The following is a 14,224-nucleotide window of genomic DNA, read 5'->3' as shown; positions in this document are numbered from 1 at the left end:
TGCTCTTCCTTCAGTTTCTTGGGAAATTGCTGAGGATACTTTTTCCCAACCTTTCTTTGTTTGGTTAATCTGTCAGCAGCAGCAGAAGATGTACTATGACATACATTTTCTGATAGATGTATTTTTTCACTTTTGTTTGTATTATTTCCTTCTTTGACCTTTAATAAAAGTAATATGAATAATAATTATTTTATTCAATAAAAAAACATTTTCCCTGATTTTTTCACTTGATTCAGGTTAACTATCACCATTTTAATGATAAAAGTATTTTGTGCTTACTTTAATTTTATCATTATACATAATAATTATAAGATACTTATCATTTTATCATTGAAATTTTTGTCAAGTCTGCTCATTTCTGTTTGAGTGAATGGAATAATTTTCCAAAATTTCAAAAAGGACTCTTCTCCATTTTGTGCTTTTATTCGCATCCACTCTTTGCTATCTGATATAAATGTTTATGCTATCTGACTGGCAGAAACAGAGAAATAAAAAGACACAGGCATAACATATATCTTCTGTCATTGCCACCTGGATTTTACATGAAATAGCCAGATTAAGAGGATGTGACCTTGTAGGCCTTCAGGAAGAGTAAAGAAGTTTTCCCTTTTCTGCACTGAGCTATTCTTTTCCCCACTGCCTTTTATCTCTCTTGTGTTTTTTTTTTTTTGGATCCTGGGATATCAAAAAAGTGAAAGTTCTCCCTGAACTATGGGAACCAATGTTTGCCACAACACAAGAAGCAGAGTGAAACTGCTGAGTTTCTAGTGCAGAATTCTGGAAAACGAGATGCTTCCCAGATTTCACATTCAATTACCACAAACGTTTATAGGTGGAAAACATACGGTACAGTTATCTACTTTACCCCATTATCTACTGAAAATGGGAGTCAAACCAACCAAGACATATGAAATGTTTCATCCAGAGCTCTTGAGGTGGCATTCCCTAGCATTTCACGGCACCAAATAACATGATACAATTCCATATTGCTGAATTATATAAATTACCAGATAAATTTATCAAATTAGTCAGATATATTAAAAGTCTAACTTGAGCAAAGCAATTTAACACCTCAGAAGGTGGAAAAAGGCCTCATCTGCTTTTACTTTGAAAGAAGAAAATCTCTAGATTTTTGTCTATCTTTAGAACACAATGTACAGAACTCAACTTTCTACTAAAGAGTCAAAGGCTAAATTTTTAGCTAAGAAATTATGCTTCTTTCTTACATGATAAAAATCAGACATGTCAAAACTTACCATACTTCATTAAACAACATAATGCAAGGTCTGATTTAACAGAAATATTGGAGTGGCGATTTTTTAAAATATGTGGAAGTATATATTTGTTTTCAAAATATTGGAAATAACCATGATGGAACTATAAATTCAAACAGTTTGAGCTAAGCAGATAAACTAGCATGCATGAAAACACATTAAACAGACTCATTTGGCTGGGAATATTCATTGCAACTCTCAAGGCTAGACGTGTTTTTGTGGCTCATCTCAGTCATTGCTTCCCTCCCATTGTATTCCCATTCTATCATTAAATAAATGTAATTCATCCCTAAATGAATACAGAAAAAAGAATCTAGAATCTAAAGCTTATTTCTTTAGCAATTTCTTTATGTTGATCTGGTTCAGAAGGTCACATGGTATATGGCTGAATTCGTTTCCCAGCTCATATGCCACTTGGAAGACTGAGAGTGAGATTTAGGTTGATTAATGAAGAAACATTATGAGAACATTCTCCAGAGCCGTTGTTTAGATAGCAGGACTAATCTACTTTGACACATAATTACACATTTAGAAAACCCTGCTGTAACTGTACACATGAGATTTTCTTGAATAGAAAATTTGACTAAATCAAATAATTGATAAAGAGAAAAAAGAAGCAGCAAGTGAAGCTCTGTCTTTTTGAAGTTGGACTTTCTCTTTCTCCAAAGCCAGGAACTCTACTTGTAACATGCCTACCTCATTCTTTTTACTATTATTATACTTTAAGTTCTGGTACATGTGCACAATGTGCAGGTTTGTTACATATGTATACATGTGCTATGTTAGTGACCTTGGAATATCTTGCTGTAAGTCTTCTAGCTATATTTTTGATGTTCTCTCACTATGTGGCAAAGAATAACCCGCATTTTATAATTCAAGATTCATGCTTTTGTAGTTATTAACACTGGGATTGTCATACAGCGGCTTCTGGAATAAGCACTGTGTTGGTTTTCTGTTTTTATAAGTATCTGTAGCAGCAGAAATACTGTGGCTTTCTATCTGAATCATGTGCTTCATTTCTTTGGGGTGGGTAAACCACAAATCAAAAAGACTTTCTGGATCTCTAGACTGAGACCAATGCCTAATGTCTAATTTCCAATTAGTGGTATTTGGGTTTATATATTTTTCCTTTTGCATGTCAAACTCTTAATCATCTTTCATTTCAATCATAATTACTGGGTTCCTTACTTTTTCAGTTTCTATATCATAACAAAAATTTCCATCATCTGTGTTAGAAACAAGCTGTGTGTCTGGTTTGTTATCATTTTTATAGTCTGATTTATTTTAATTTAAATGAACCTTAGAAGATGACTGGTAAGTGTATTTCAGGGACCTGGAGTGTGAATGGAATAAAAAGACATTTGACATGGGCTTCCTCTGTTCAGGCGCTGCCTGGACTGCCACAGAGCTAGACACTCCAGATACATTTTTCTCCTCACAATCAGGGACACGATTCATCAGACTAGAGGGCACTCCTTTTTTGTTCATCCCTCTTTAGAGTTACCATGTAGGAGCTCTTCCTCAGGGCAAGCAGTAATTTTGGAGTTTTCAGAACTTTTACCAATATTCAGCTTGAACTTGTTTGTAATGAATATTAAAGAAAGTCATGAATATATAGATTGATTCCCTTTATCACTGTTCTTACCCAGTTCTGGTTCTTGAGACTTTTTTTGGGGGGGGGGGCAGGTGCAAAATGGAAAACAAATTTGCTTATTTTGTTTCTCAGATGTCTTTTCTGTCAGAGTGCATGTTTTAAACTTAGCTTTAATCAAGTATAAACAAAGAAATATTATAAAATAGTTAAAATTTAACTGTGAAACTTAATCTATGTGTTGCTACTCTTAAATTATGGGATTGTGACTAAAAAGTGAAAAATAATTTGCCTTGGCTTAACATAGAACAGAAACATGAACCAGCAAGCTGAACTCTCAGTGTCTGTTTGGACTAAACTTAATGCATTTGTGTAAAATCTACCAGAAATGAATTCAAAGATGATAGGTAGTATTATAAAAGCTTCCTGTCTTACAAAGACTTTACCTCAGCATACCAGAAAGAGTGAGCCCCTACAGTGCATGTTTATTTCTGAAGAGTAACTAGAGCACTAGGCAAACACTAAATTATTAAGAGCTAAACTGAACACCAATAAGAAAGAGAAGCAAAATTTTAAATTCTAATTCAAATGATATACTATGATAGTGTTATGTATCTAGATAGAATTTCTGCTTATATTCACTTCTAATATATTTTAAGTTCCAGTAGTGATAGGGTTTGGATTTTTTAAATTTTAGTAATGTTTACTATGTATTTGTGTTGAAATAAAGTTATTGTTCACACCCTGACACCAAAGGTCCCATTCTGCAAGGTAGGATTCTCTTAATAGGCAACTGGGTTGACTTTTATGACCCCATTCACTCCCTGAACACAGACACAGAAGTCAACTGGTGACCACAAAACAGAATAAATCTTTAACCTCGGCACTGGTGACCAGCAATATAAAACTGCAACATCTGAAGCACTGGCAATGATGACTCCTTTAACAATAGTTTAACTCAGTGGCCATTGTTGTTAAACTGTTCATAATTTCTATTCCTCAGTAATATGACCCAATACTTCATGTTACCTTGTGTATTATGAGTAAGGTTTTATAAATAAAACAGCAAGATAATTCTGAAAATTTCTTGCCTCAATTCCAAGGGTAAAGACAGCTATGAGTTACTAGAGATACTAAGAATTACTGGAGTAACTAATAGTTACTAGAGATAGTAAGAATATCTTAAGTTTCATAACTGGTTAAGATGTTTTAAAAATTAAATATAAAATTATGATTTATTGGATTCTAAAGGTATACTCTGAAAGGGCATGTCATTTGGACTATGCTTTGTTAGTAAAGCAAAAAAAGCCTAATATTAAACAAGAACTTAAATTTTCATATACCTGTGATTGCTTCTTTTCACTTCTTTCACACCTTTCTTGCTCTTCCTCTAAAGCCACTGGTAAGGTTTGTTCTGTTGATAAATTCATTGATTTAGTTCAAATGAACTAAGAAGAGTTAGATAAAGACTATAATCTTTATAAAAATAAATAGAGAATAACATTTCTTTGTATTTTATATTTTGAGAGTTTGAATGAAACAAAGTTTACTGAAATATTTACTTCTGTAAGAAATACTTCTAATTATCCAAAACTTCAACAAACCACTTGGGGAGACACCAGATATCACCAGATTCAAGCCATGCAAAATCTCAGGGTCACTCACAAATTGTTCCACCCAACATAAGTCAACAAAACTGTTGGAAACAAAACAGAAATTTGAAATACAGTCAAAATATACAATGTAATGCTTTACTATACTTTGTAACACTATCTTTTTAACAAGACACTAATTGAGTTGGCAGTTACTAATAATTTGCAAAATTATTGTTCTTTATACCTCAATTAGTGTGCACCCCATTTTTTACATCACAAATGTTTCCCCTGCTATTCTGAAAAATTTATTTTCATCTTTTAAGACTCAGAAAGTAGGCTGGGCATAATAGCTCACATCTGTAATCCCAGCACTTTGGAAGGCCAAAATGGGAGAATTGCTCAAGGCCAAGAGTTTAAGACCAGCCTGGGAACCATAGGTAACCTTGACTCTACAAAAAATTAGACAGGTATGGTGATATGTTCCTGTTGTCCCCGCTACTCAAGAAGCTTAGATGAGAAGATCCCTCGAGCCCAGGAGTCTGAGGTTTCAGTGAGTCTCAATCATGCCATTGCACTCCAATCCTGGGTGATAGAGTAAGAACTTGTCTCCAAAAAGAGGGAAAAAAAGGCTCAGAATGCTATGTGAAATCTTCCTTGATTCTAGCTATCTTTCTCCACACACACAGGTGTCTGCCTCGTTGGGGTCCCTTAGTACCTTGTCAATTTTTCTAGTGTCACTTTACCACCTGACCTGCACATCATGTCTTTACATGTTGACCCCCTTTGCTGCTAGACTGTAGAGGACAATCTTTTGAATCATCTTTGTATAAACAGTCTTAATTTTGCTAAATAATTACTTATTGAGTTCCTGCTAAGTGTTAGGCACTGGGGAATAAGGAAGGAAAATAGAAGCTGTCAGGGATGGCTTTCCTAAAGATCATCCATGAGCTGAGACTTAGAGAGTGAGGTTAGCCAGATTAAGTGAGGCAGAGGGCAGGAAAGGGTGAGCACATGCCAGGCAGCAACAAGAGAGGAAGAGAAGCCTCCAAGAGAGTATGCATTTCTCTACAGAAGAGGAATGGTGAGGGGACCATTACCAGCAGCTCTGTAATTCCAGAGAAAAAGGCAGATGGGGAAAGGGATACAGATGGAGATTTGGGCAGAAATCAGTTTCCTTTTCTTTTCTTTTTTGGGACAAGGTTATACTCTGTCTCCCAGACTGGAGGGCAGTGGCATGATCTCAGCTCACTGCAACCCGGCCTCCCAGGTTCAAGTAATTCTCCTGCCTCAGCCTCCTGAGTAGCTGAGATTACAGGCGCGTGCCACTACCACCTGCTAATTTTTGTATTTTATTAGAGATGGGGTTTCACCTTGTTGGCCAGGCTGGTCTTGAACTTCTGACCTCAAATGATCCACTTGCCTCAGCCTCCCAAAGTGCTGGGATCACAGACATGAGCCACCGTGCCCAACCCAGAAGTCAGTTTCTGAAATCCTTATATAAACCTTTAAGATGCTTGGACATTAGGTATTCAGGAGTGGTTCACGGATCTATTTGCATTAGGGTTAATTCACTCTAAATACTGCGAGGAGCATAAAATTCTGAGGCATATAAATCAATGAACAAAGATAAAATATAAGGCAATGTTGCAAAGATGATGCAGGCCTGAGGAGATGTTTTCAGAAATATTTAGGATATAGGTATCAGTGGCCATTATAAGAATGAATTTCTATTGAATAAATAAATGTATATATCTGGGTCCCTGGAGAAATACACTCTGCTCATTACTTTACAAATTTTATCAAATGAAAAGTAAAATAATATACATAAACTCTTTCAGTTACTTGTATTTACTTTACCCTTTTTCTGTTTCAGTTTTACTGTGCCAAGGAAATGCATTTGGGTTTTGTGGTGGTTGTTGTGGTTGTGGTTGTTTTTGTTTATTGAGATGGAATTTCACTCTTCCTGCCCAGTCTGAAGTGCAGTGGTGTGATCTCAGCTCATGGCAACCTCTGCCTCCTGGGTTCAAGAGATTCTCCTGCCTCAGCCTCCCAAGTAGCTGGAATTACAGGCATGTGCCACCAAGAACAGCTAATTTTGTGTTTTTAGTAGAGATGGGTTTCTCCATGTTGGTCAGGCTGGTCTCAAACTCCCAACCTCAGGTTATCTGCCCACCTCAGCCTCCCAAAGTGCTGGGATTACAGGCACTAGCCACCGCACCCAGCAAAATATGGGGATTTTGTTTTAAAAGTTCTGTTTCCTGGATCTACCAAGCTCATGAGAAAATAGAGCAAACAAGTCATTTGCATAGGTAAGAAACTTTGGATTTATAGCTTGTCCTCACTACTCTAGAAGATTATTATCATGTTTTGCAAAGCAAAATGTTAAACACAGACATAAGGGGAAAAAGAAATTAAAACTATAGGGGTGGGTGAAAAAATATTGCATAATTTATTACTGTTGACCTCATCATATGACTGATTAAGGGCACTGAATTTAACTTGGATGTGAAGTAGACCTCATATTAGCTGCAGTTAATCAGTAGACCAGGCATCCTAGCAGAATTAAATTTGATGCTCCTGTGTTATCTTTAAATGACACAGCTTTTCTGAAAACCCTTACTCATAGTGCATGATTATCCATTAAGAAAAGGTGATGGAATATGTGAATACAGCTGAGGAGACACCACAAGGCAAATGCTCAGTGGTTCCCATTAATATTGGGAAAATCAACACTATAAAACAGAAAGCCATAGACATTATTTAATATTTGGTTTTGGGGGGTATTTTTAGTGACACTGCATACAGTTGTACCTAATAATTGCTAAATCAGAGACGTAAAAGTAAAACAAAGGCACATTGTGTTTGAGTAGGAAATCTATAGACATCTAGCTGGTTTTCCCATCCAGCCACAAAATTCTAAATATAATCATGGTACCTGCACTCAAATTTATGTTAAATACCAACCTCAATGAACTCACTCTTTCTTCTCATTCTCTTTGTTATTTATATGTTGCTTTCCTTAAGGGAAGAATACAAATGCCTTGCTAAGAACCATTCTGTTTGGTTGTAGGCTGCATAAGGGGAGTAAACATAAAGTACATTTGACAACAAAATGACTTGTTAAAAGTCAGAACTATGGTAGCATGAAGCCAAACGAGGTAATCTAGAATTAAATTTTCTATGCTTCTTTCCCTTCTTTGCTCTCTTTCTACTCTAATAACTGCGATTCACACAGGTAATGAAGAGTGTAATTCCTTGATAGAAACACAGCTCCAAGATTAATCCTTTCTTTAACTATGAAGTTCGCGTGTCCAAAATCTGTGGTAGTTGCTGTCGATTTTGGATCACTGATGGTGATACAGATATTTATCATCAACTCGCAACTTCCCAAATCTTTGAAAAGTCTTACTATTGATGGTGCAACTAGTAGAAACACGATGTAAAATATCTGAAAATAAAGTTTTTATTTATTAGAATGTAAATAATAATACAAATTGTAACAAGGTGTAAAAGTTCTTTCTTCACTGAAGCAGTACCATGTTGTCCTCTACCCCACAAATGCACTACTCCCCCATGGTCTAATGTATTTTAAAAGTCCTGTAATTGCTATTAACTCAGACAAGTTTACTTAACTTGTTCTAAGCTTCTGGTATTTACTACAGTTTACTTTCAATCACTCAACCATCTCTGTTATATATGTTGTTTTCCATGAGAAATTTGTTTATTAGTAATTAAGATTCTTCAGGGATAAGAAAATATTTGAATAACTAAGTTTGTGCATAAACACATTAAGGTCAAATACCCATGACATTATTGTGTGTTTTTGTGTACTAGAGACAAAAACTTCAAAAAAATTTTTAATGAATATACATTAAATTAAAAACTGCTTTCATTAAACTGAGATAATCTTCCCTCAATGCATGAATACCTTCAGAATTCACATAGACCAAAGAATTGTATAAAATATGATAGCCTTAAAAATCTTATTTGTAGCTGGCACAGTGGCTCCCACCTGTAATCCCAGCACATTGGCAAGCCGAGGTGGGCAGATCACCTGAGGTCAGGAGTTCAAGAGCAGCCTGGCCAACCTGGTGAAACCCCATCTCTACTAAAAATAGAAAAATTAGCAGGGTATGGTAGCACGTGCATGTAGTATCAGCTACTCGAGGGGCTGAGGCAGGAGAATTGCTTGAACCCAAGAGGCAGAGGTGGTAATGAGCCAAGACTGAGCCACTGCACTCCAGCCTTGGTGACAGAGCAAGACTTTGTCTCAAAAACACAAACAAACAAACAAAAAACCTAATTGTTCCCATATAAGTCTATGTTCATACAAGATCTGACGAGTACACAACACCGTGAGACAGGACAGACATATATTTTAAAGGTTATATTCCTGGTTTCTGTAAAAATAAAATAGTTGAATTCAAGCTTTCAAGACAAGTCAACAAAAAGAGCAAAAAATGCAAAAGTGAAACTCGAAAGGTCATTTCCCCATCAAGGGCTCATGATCACTGGACATTCACAAACTATACTGTTCAAAACATTAGATCTGAATTTTGATCCGAGTATCCCTTTAGTAGCAGTTTCATTCAAGGATGTCCAAGCGGTAAAATAAGATAATATCATTTGCTATTTTCAGTTTTCTTTTCTGAGAACAGCCCAGCATTCTTCTTCAGAGAAATGAATTGTCCTAACTTCATAGGCTAAAGGCTCATGAGTCATAGTTCTAAGGGCATTAATAAAATATGGTGGTGCATGCTTGTATTCTGAACTTTTCAGGTTTAAACTCTCATATAGTAAATGCTAATAGGTACAAACCGATTAAAGAAAAGCCTTCTTAATCTGACATTATTTTTCTTTTTATTTCTTCATTTATCAGCAACAGGAGAGTCTAACTAAATGTGGTAAAGTGGTATGAGGGAATACAATGAACAGTGTAAAATGAATTAAACCAGAGATAATCACACCAATGTGGGTACGAGTGGAAAATATAATACAAAACACACCAAAGAAAGTGGCAGAAAGGTATATAAAGTGTATAACCACTCACATACCATTTTAGGACCCAAAAAATTCTGCATATTATTTCTGAGCATCACAATGTATTTAAAGATTTCAAAAGGGCATTGAAATGAAAAACAACCAACTTATGATGTTGGTAGCCTCTATGCAATCATGTTTTAAAAACTTTAACACCAAAAAGGCTCAAAATCACCATTTTAAAAGACTGTGTCTACCAGACATAAATGAATCATTACTTTCGTCATTTGTAATAGTCAAAGATGCCACAAGTGCACGCATACACACATCTATATATACACCTACACACACAGTCTTGCTCATTAGAACATCTGATAGGCTTCAGATCATCAGTGTAATAACACTAGCAGCAAGCCTCTGAAGTTAAAACAGAAACTGACACTTTAATAAGTAAAGCTTTCCTCTAGGTAAAGATCAGAACTCCAACTAGCACTTAACTCACTGGAAATATCTTAAGAGTCTCAAAATTCACTGCTTTGAATCCCTGACAAGTATAAAAATTTTATACTGAAAACTTCATGCTATTCAAAACATTAAAACAGAAACATCTGACTTAAAGCTTACATTTTTAAAATCTTTTTTATGCTTCTAAATTTGTTTTTATTCAAATATGGATACCAGCAATAACATTTATGCCAATGCCTTCTGTTCAATATTGAACAAATAGAATTAGGAATAAGAATAATATGAGTACATCCAATCATTGAATGTACTTTATTTCCAGTATTCCATTAAATGTACCTGCTCTCAATGTCTGTACATTCTTTCTTTGTACTGCTCCTTTCACAGCAGGATCTTCCACTTCAGTGCTAGGCTGAATGGGTTTTAAAAGAAAACGATTCATAAATCATATATATTTTATACAACATGGAGTTTGTGATTCAAAAATATACATAATTAATTACCTTCAAGGAAGGATGTTTTGCAGGAGGCCCTACAGAGCAAAGGGGATATGTCATCAATTATATGTAAGTATGACAGGGCCAACCAAACATTCATGCAGTGTTACTGTCGAGCTGAATTCTCAGGCCTGGCTATAAAAATAATTACTTAAGGTTTTGAGGGTTCTTCTTGGCTTCTTCTTTTCATTGCCTAGGACAGCAACATGACAGAAACACAATGAGGAAAATAGGAATATAGGATTCCCAAAATGCACAGTTTACATTTCAGTAGTGAGATTATCTTTCAAATGCCTATACTTAAAATAGAAAAGCATTGATATAACCGTGAACACGTGGACTGATGAGGAGAAAAGGGACCATTAAACAGAGGGGCAAATCAAACCTGAGAGAATCAATGTCAAAGCTGATGGTGAATGTACAGAGAATTTTAACTCCACACACCAGAGGCATTGCTGCCAGCACAGCACAAATAAATTCCCCTTGTCTTGTCACTGAGGAAATACGCAGTTGGGATGACAGTTCAGGTGAATGTGTGATTCACCTCTCATCAAAGAAAGGATTCTACATTGATCAGCTAGGATACACACTTATGAAATAACAGCTAATCAAACTACTCATTTTTCCCATGATCACATGGGCTACTGCAGCACCTACATTTCTCCTATCCCCTCATTTGGCCTTGAATTAGAGCTCCTTGATCCACTCATGCAAGGTGGTCCATAAAACACATCAAATAAACCATGTCGAATAAGCTTCTGATATCAAAATATTTATCAAAAAAGAAAACATTGAATGACCACAGACTTGCTGGATATTAATACATATTTATATTTCAAAATCAGTGCAGTATTTATTGAAAATGAGAATTTTGGTTTTCATGGAATGAATTTTATGATTACTTCTAAAATTAACTAAGTTTGGTATATTATCTTACACTGTAAAGGACTTTTATAAAACAGCTATCATATCAAAGAACTGGCTGTCTCAAAAAAATTTCGCCAAAGCATCTATATGCAAATTAATCATATCTTATTCACTCATGTCAGTGAAACTTCTCTCCCTGAGGCCTGAGAGTTATCAAGTGAAATGAGCTGCTGTGGTTTACCCCAACTCTAGCACTCCCTCCTGTCTCCAGTACTCTCCACAGCAATAACCTCTTTTGTGAGACTGGGCATATGCTGAAGCAACTGGAAGTGAGTTGTCTCAAGCTTACTTGGCTTTAACTCCCAAGACCCCAGAAAATGTCTTTCTTTCCTCCTTTTGTGCCCTTTCACCATCCCTCTTCCTTTGAAAAAATGATTATCAGAACTGTCATCCTGATGCTTCCCTTCCTAACTGCTTTTTATGGATGATTGTGACCACTTTTTTCATCTGTATTCAGCAGTAGTATACACCTGTCATCTCTCTTTTTTCATCTCATTTTCCTTCCCCTGTGGCTAGAATCATGCTCAGAAATAAAAGGAAATTAAAGCTTTCCCTGGATTCTGTTATTTTTTAAATTGCTCTCCAGTGGTTCTTTTTCCAGATTTCTCTAAAGGAAGGCTATTCCCTTGCTATTCAGAGCTGTGTCCAAGGACCAGCACAAACATCACCTGAGTGCTCATGAGAAATGCAGACTCCAATACCTGCTGAGTCAGAATGTGCACTTTCCAGAAGCTCCTCAACGAATTCATGACAATTTGAATGCCCTGTTCTACACTGGTGTACTTCCATATTGGTTTACCCTAATTGGCCTTTTTGGCCTAGCCTCAACTTCTTTCCTATTATGTCCCTGAATTTAATACTATGTTATAAGCCATAATGTTTCTAATGAACTTTTAATCAGGCAAAACTTCTCTAATTAATTTCTTCCCAATAAATCACCCAACACTATTCTTTTCAATTATGTTAATATGATACTATCCTGTGAAGTTACAACATTTTCTATAAAAACAAATTATAGCCATACATGGCTGACCATTTACGGTGATGTTCATCTATGGTAGATAAAACACAGGTCTGCATGGTAAAGTACCTCAATCCTTAATGCCTCCCCAGTAGCGAGAATGACAGCAAGAGAAGGAAAATGTTACTGTAATTATATGACACATTTTGGTACTGGAAGCTCACTTTATCTTCCTTCCTATTTCTAACACCCTGTTCTTCCTTCTTCTACAGCTCAATTTGACTTTACTACCCTCCATTACATACATCCACTTTTTAAAATTTATTCCATGTACACTCTGCCCTCCTCATTCTTTCTTTCTCTTTTATTCATTTCCTCTTCCCTCTCTCCTGACTTGCCTCAGGTCTTAGAGTATGTTAAAATGGAACTCATAACTCAGCTCCTTTAGTGGTACTTCCAATAGAATCAACTGCTGACCCTTGGTTAGAGACACCACTTATCACCATTTCATTTCTCTTTTACTTATGATACAGTTAATAGGACATTTTCTTTAGCTATTAAACTCTATTACTGCTCATATTTTAAAAGAAACATTCCATCAATGCTTTTTTTTTTTTTTTTTTTGAGATGGAGTCTCACTCTGTCACCCAGGCTGGAGTGCAGTGGCACGATCTCCGCTCACTGCAAGCTCCACCTCCCAGGTTCACACCATCCTCCTGCCTCAGCCTCCTGAGTTGCTGGGACTACAGGCACCCGCCACCATGCCCAGCTAATTTTTTGTGTTTTTAGTAGAGATGGGGTTTCACCATGTTAGCCAGGATGGTCTTGATCTCCTGACCTCATTACCCGCCCACCTCGGGCTCCCAAAGTGCTGGAATTACAGGCGTGAGCCACCGCGCCTGGTCTCCATCAAATGACTTTTTAAATAAAATACGGTTCTCACCTTTTCCTTTTCCATTGACTATTCTGTTTCCTTTTTCATGAGAAAGTCCACGTAAAGGCTCTGACACTTTCTCGGGGACACACTGCTAAGGTAATATCAAGAATTAGTTTCCATTTAAAATTATAATGAGTTGCATCAAGAGTTTCTTATCAATCTCTTTTTATGAAACTGGGTCTCACTCTGTCAACCCAGGGCTAGAATGCAGGGGCCTGATTAAGGCTCACTGTGGTCTCAAACTCCTGACCTCAAGCAATCTTCCCACCTCAACTTCCTGAATAGCTGGAACTACAGGTGCATACCATCATGTCATGCTAATGTTTTTATTGTTATCTTTGTAGAGACAAGGCCTCATTATACCTCCCAGGCTGGTCTCAAGCTCCTGGGCTCAAGCGAATCTTCCACTTCTGCCTCCCAAAATGTTGAGATAAGCAGTGTGCACCACCACACCCAACCCTAATCAATTTCTTTAAATCAATCTCAATGTTGCCAAGGCATGGTGGCTCACACCTGTAATCTCAGCCCTTTGCAAGGCCAAGGTGGGTGGATTGCTTGAGTTCAGGAGTTGGAGACGAGCCTGGGCAACATAATGAGAACACATCTCTACACAAAAAATACCAAAAGGAGTCAGGCATGATGGTGTGTGCCTGTAGTCCCAGCTGCTTGGGAAGCTGATGTGGGAGAATCACTTGAGCCTGAGAGGTGGATACAGCAGTGAGCCAAGATCATGCCACTACACTGCAGCATGGACAACAGAGCAAGACCCTGCCTCCCCAAAAATTTCCATTTAAAATGTGAGAACAAAGAGAGATACAAACAAAAAACAAGCCTAATTAGTCAATGAAATATGAGCTTAAGCCAAGAAAGAAAACGAAAAACATGAAGTACAATAAAGTACATGGGGAAATAGATCTATAACAGAGCCTTCGGTCTTTCATAACTCTGATAATACTAATTAATATTTATGCTGCAATTAGTTTTTTGTAAGTACTTCTGT

General features: G+C 36.6%; 1 long non-coding RNA gene across 1 annotated transcript; it reads right to left on the bottom strand.

The window, feature by feature from the left end:
* Positions 1–13,601, bottom strand: LOC134809716 (uncharacterized). Its single transcript, XR_010156090.1, has 5 exons — positions 13,231–13,601; positions 10,406–10,592; positions 10,242–10,314; positions 4,209–4,279; positions 1–158 (listed from the first exon to the last, which is right to left on the bottom strand). It is a non-coding gene; the product is annotated as an uncharacterized LOC134809716 (long non-coding RNA).
* Between the last annotated feature and the right edge of the window lie 623 nt (positions 13,602–14,224).

Source organism: Pan troglodytes, chromosome 23, assembly GCF_028858775.2.
Source record: "Pan troglodytes isolate AG18354 chromosome 23, NHGRI_mPanTro3-v2.0_pri, whole genome shotgun sequence".
NCBI classification, from domain to species: domain Eukaryota; kingdom Metazoa; phylum Chordata; class Mammalia; order Primates; family Hominidae; genus Pan; species Pan troglodytes.
Note: the sequence above shows the minus strand (reverse complement) of the source record. Positions and strands in the feature narration are given on the sequence as shown.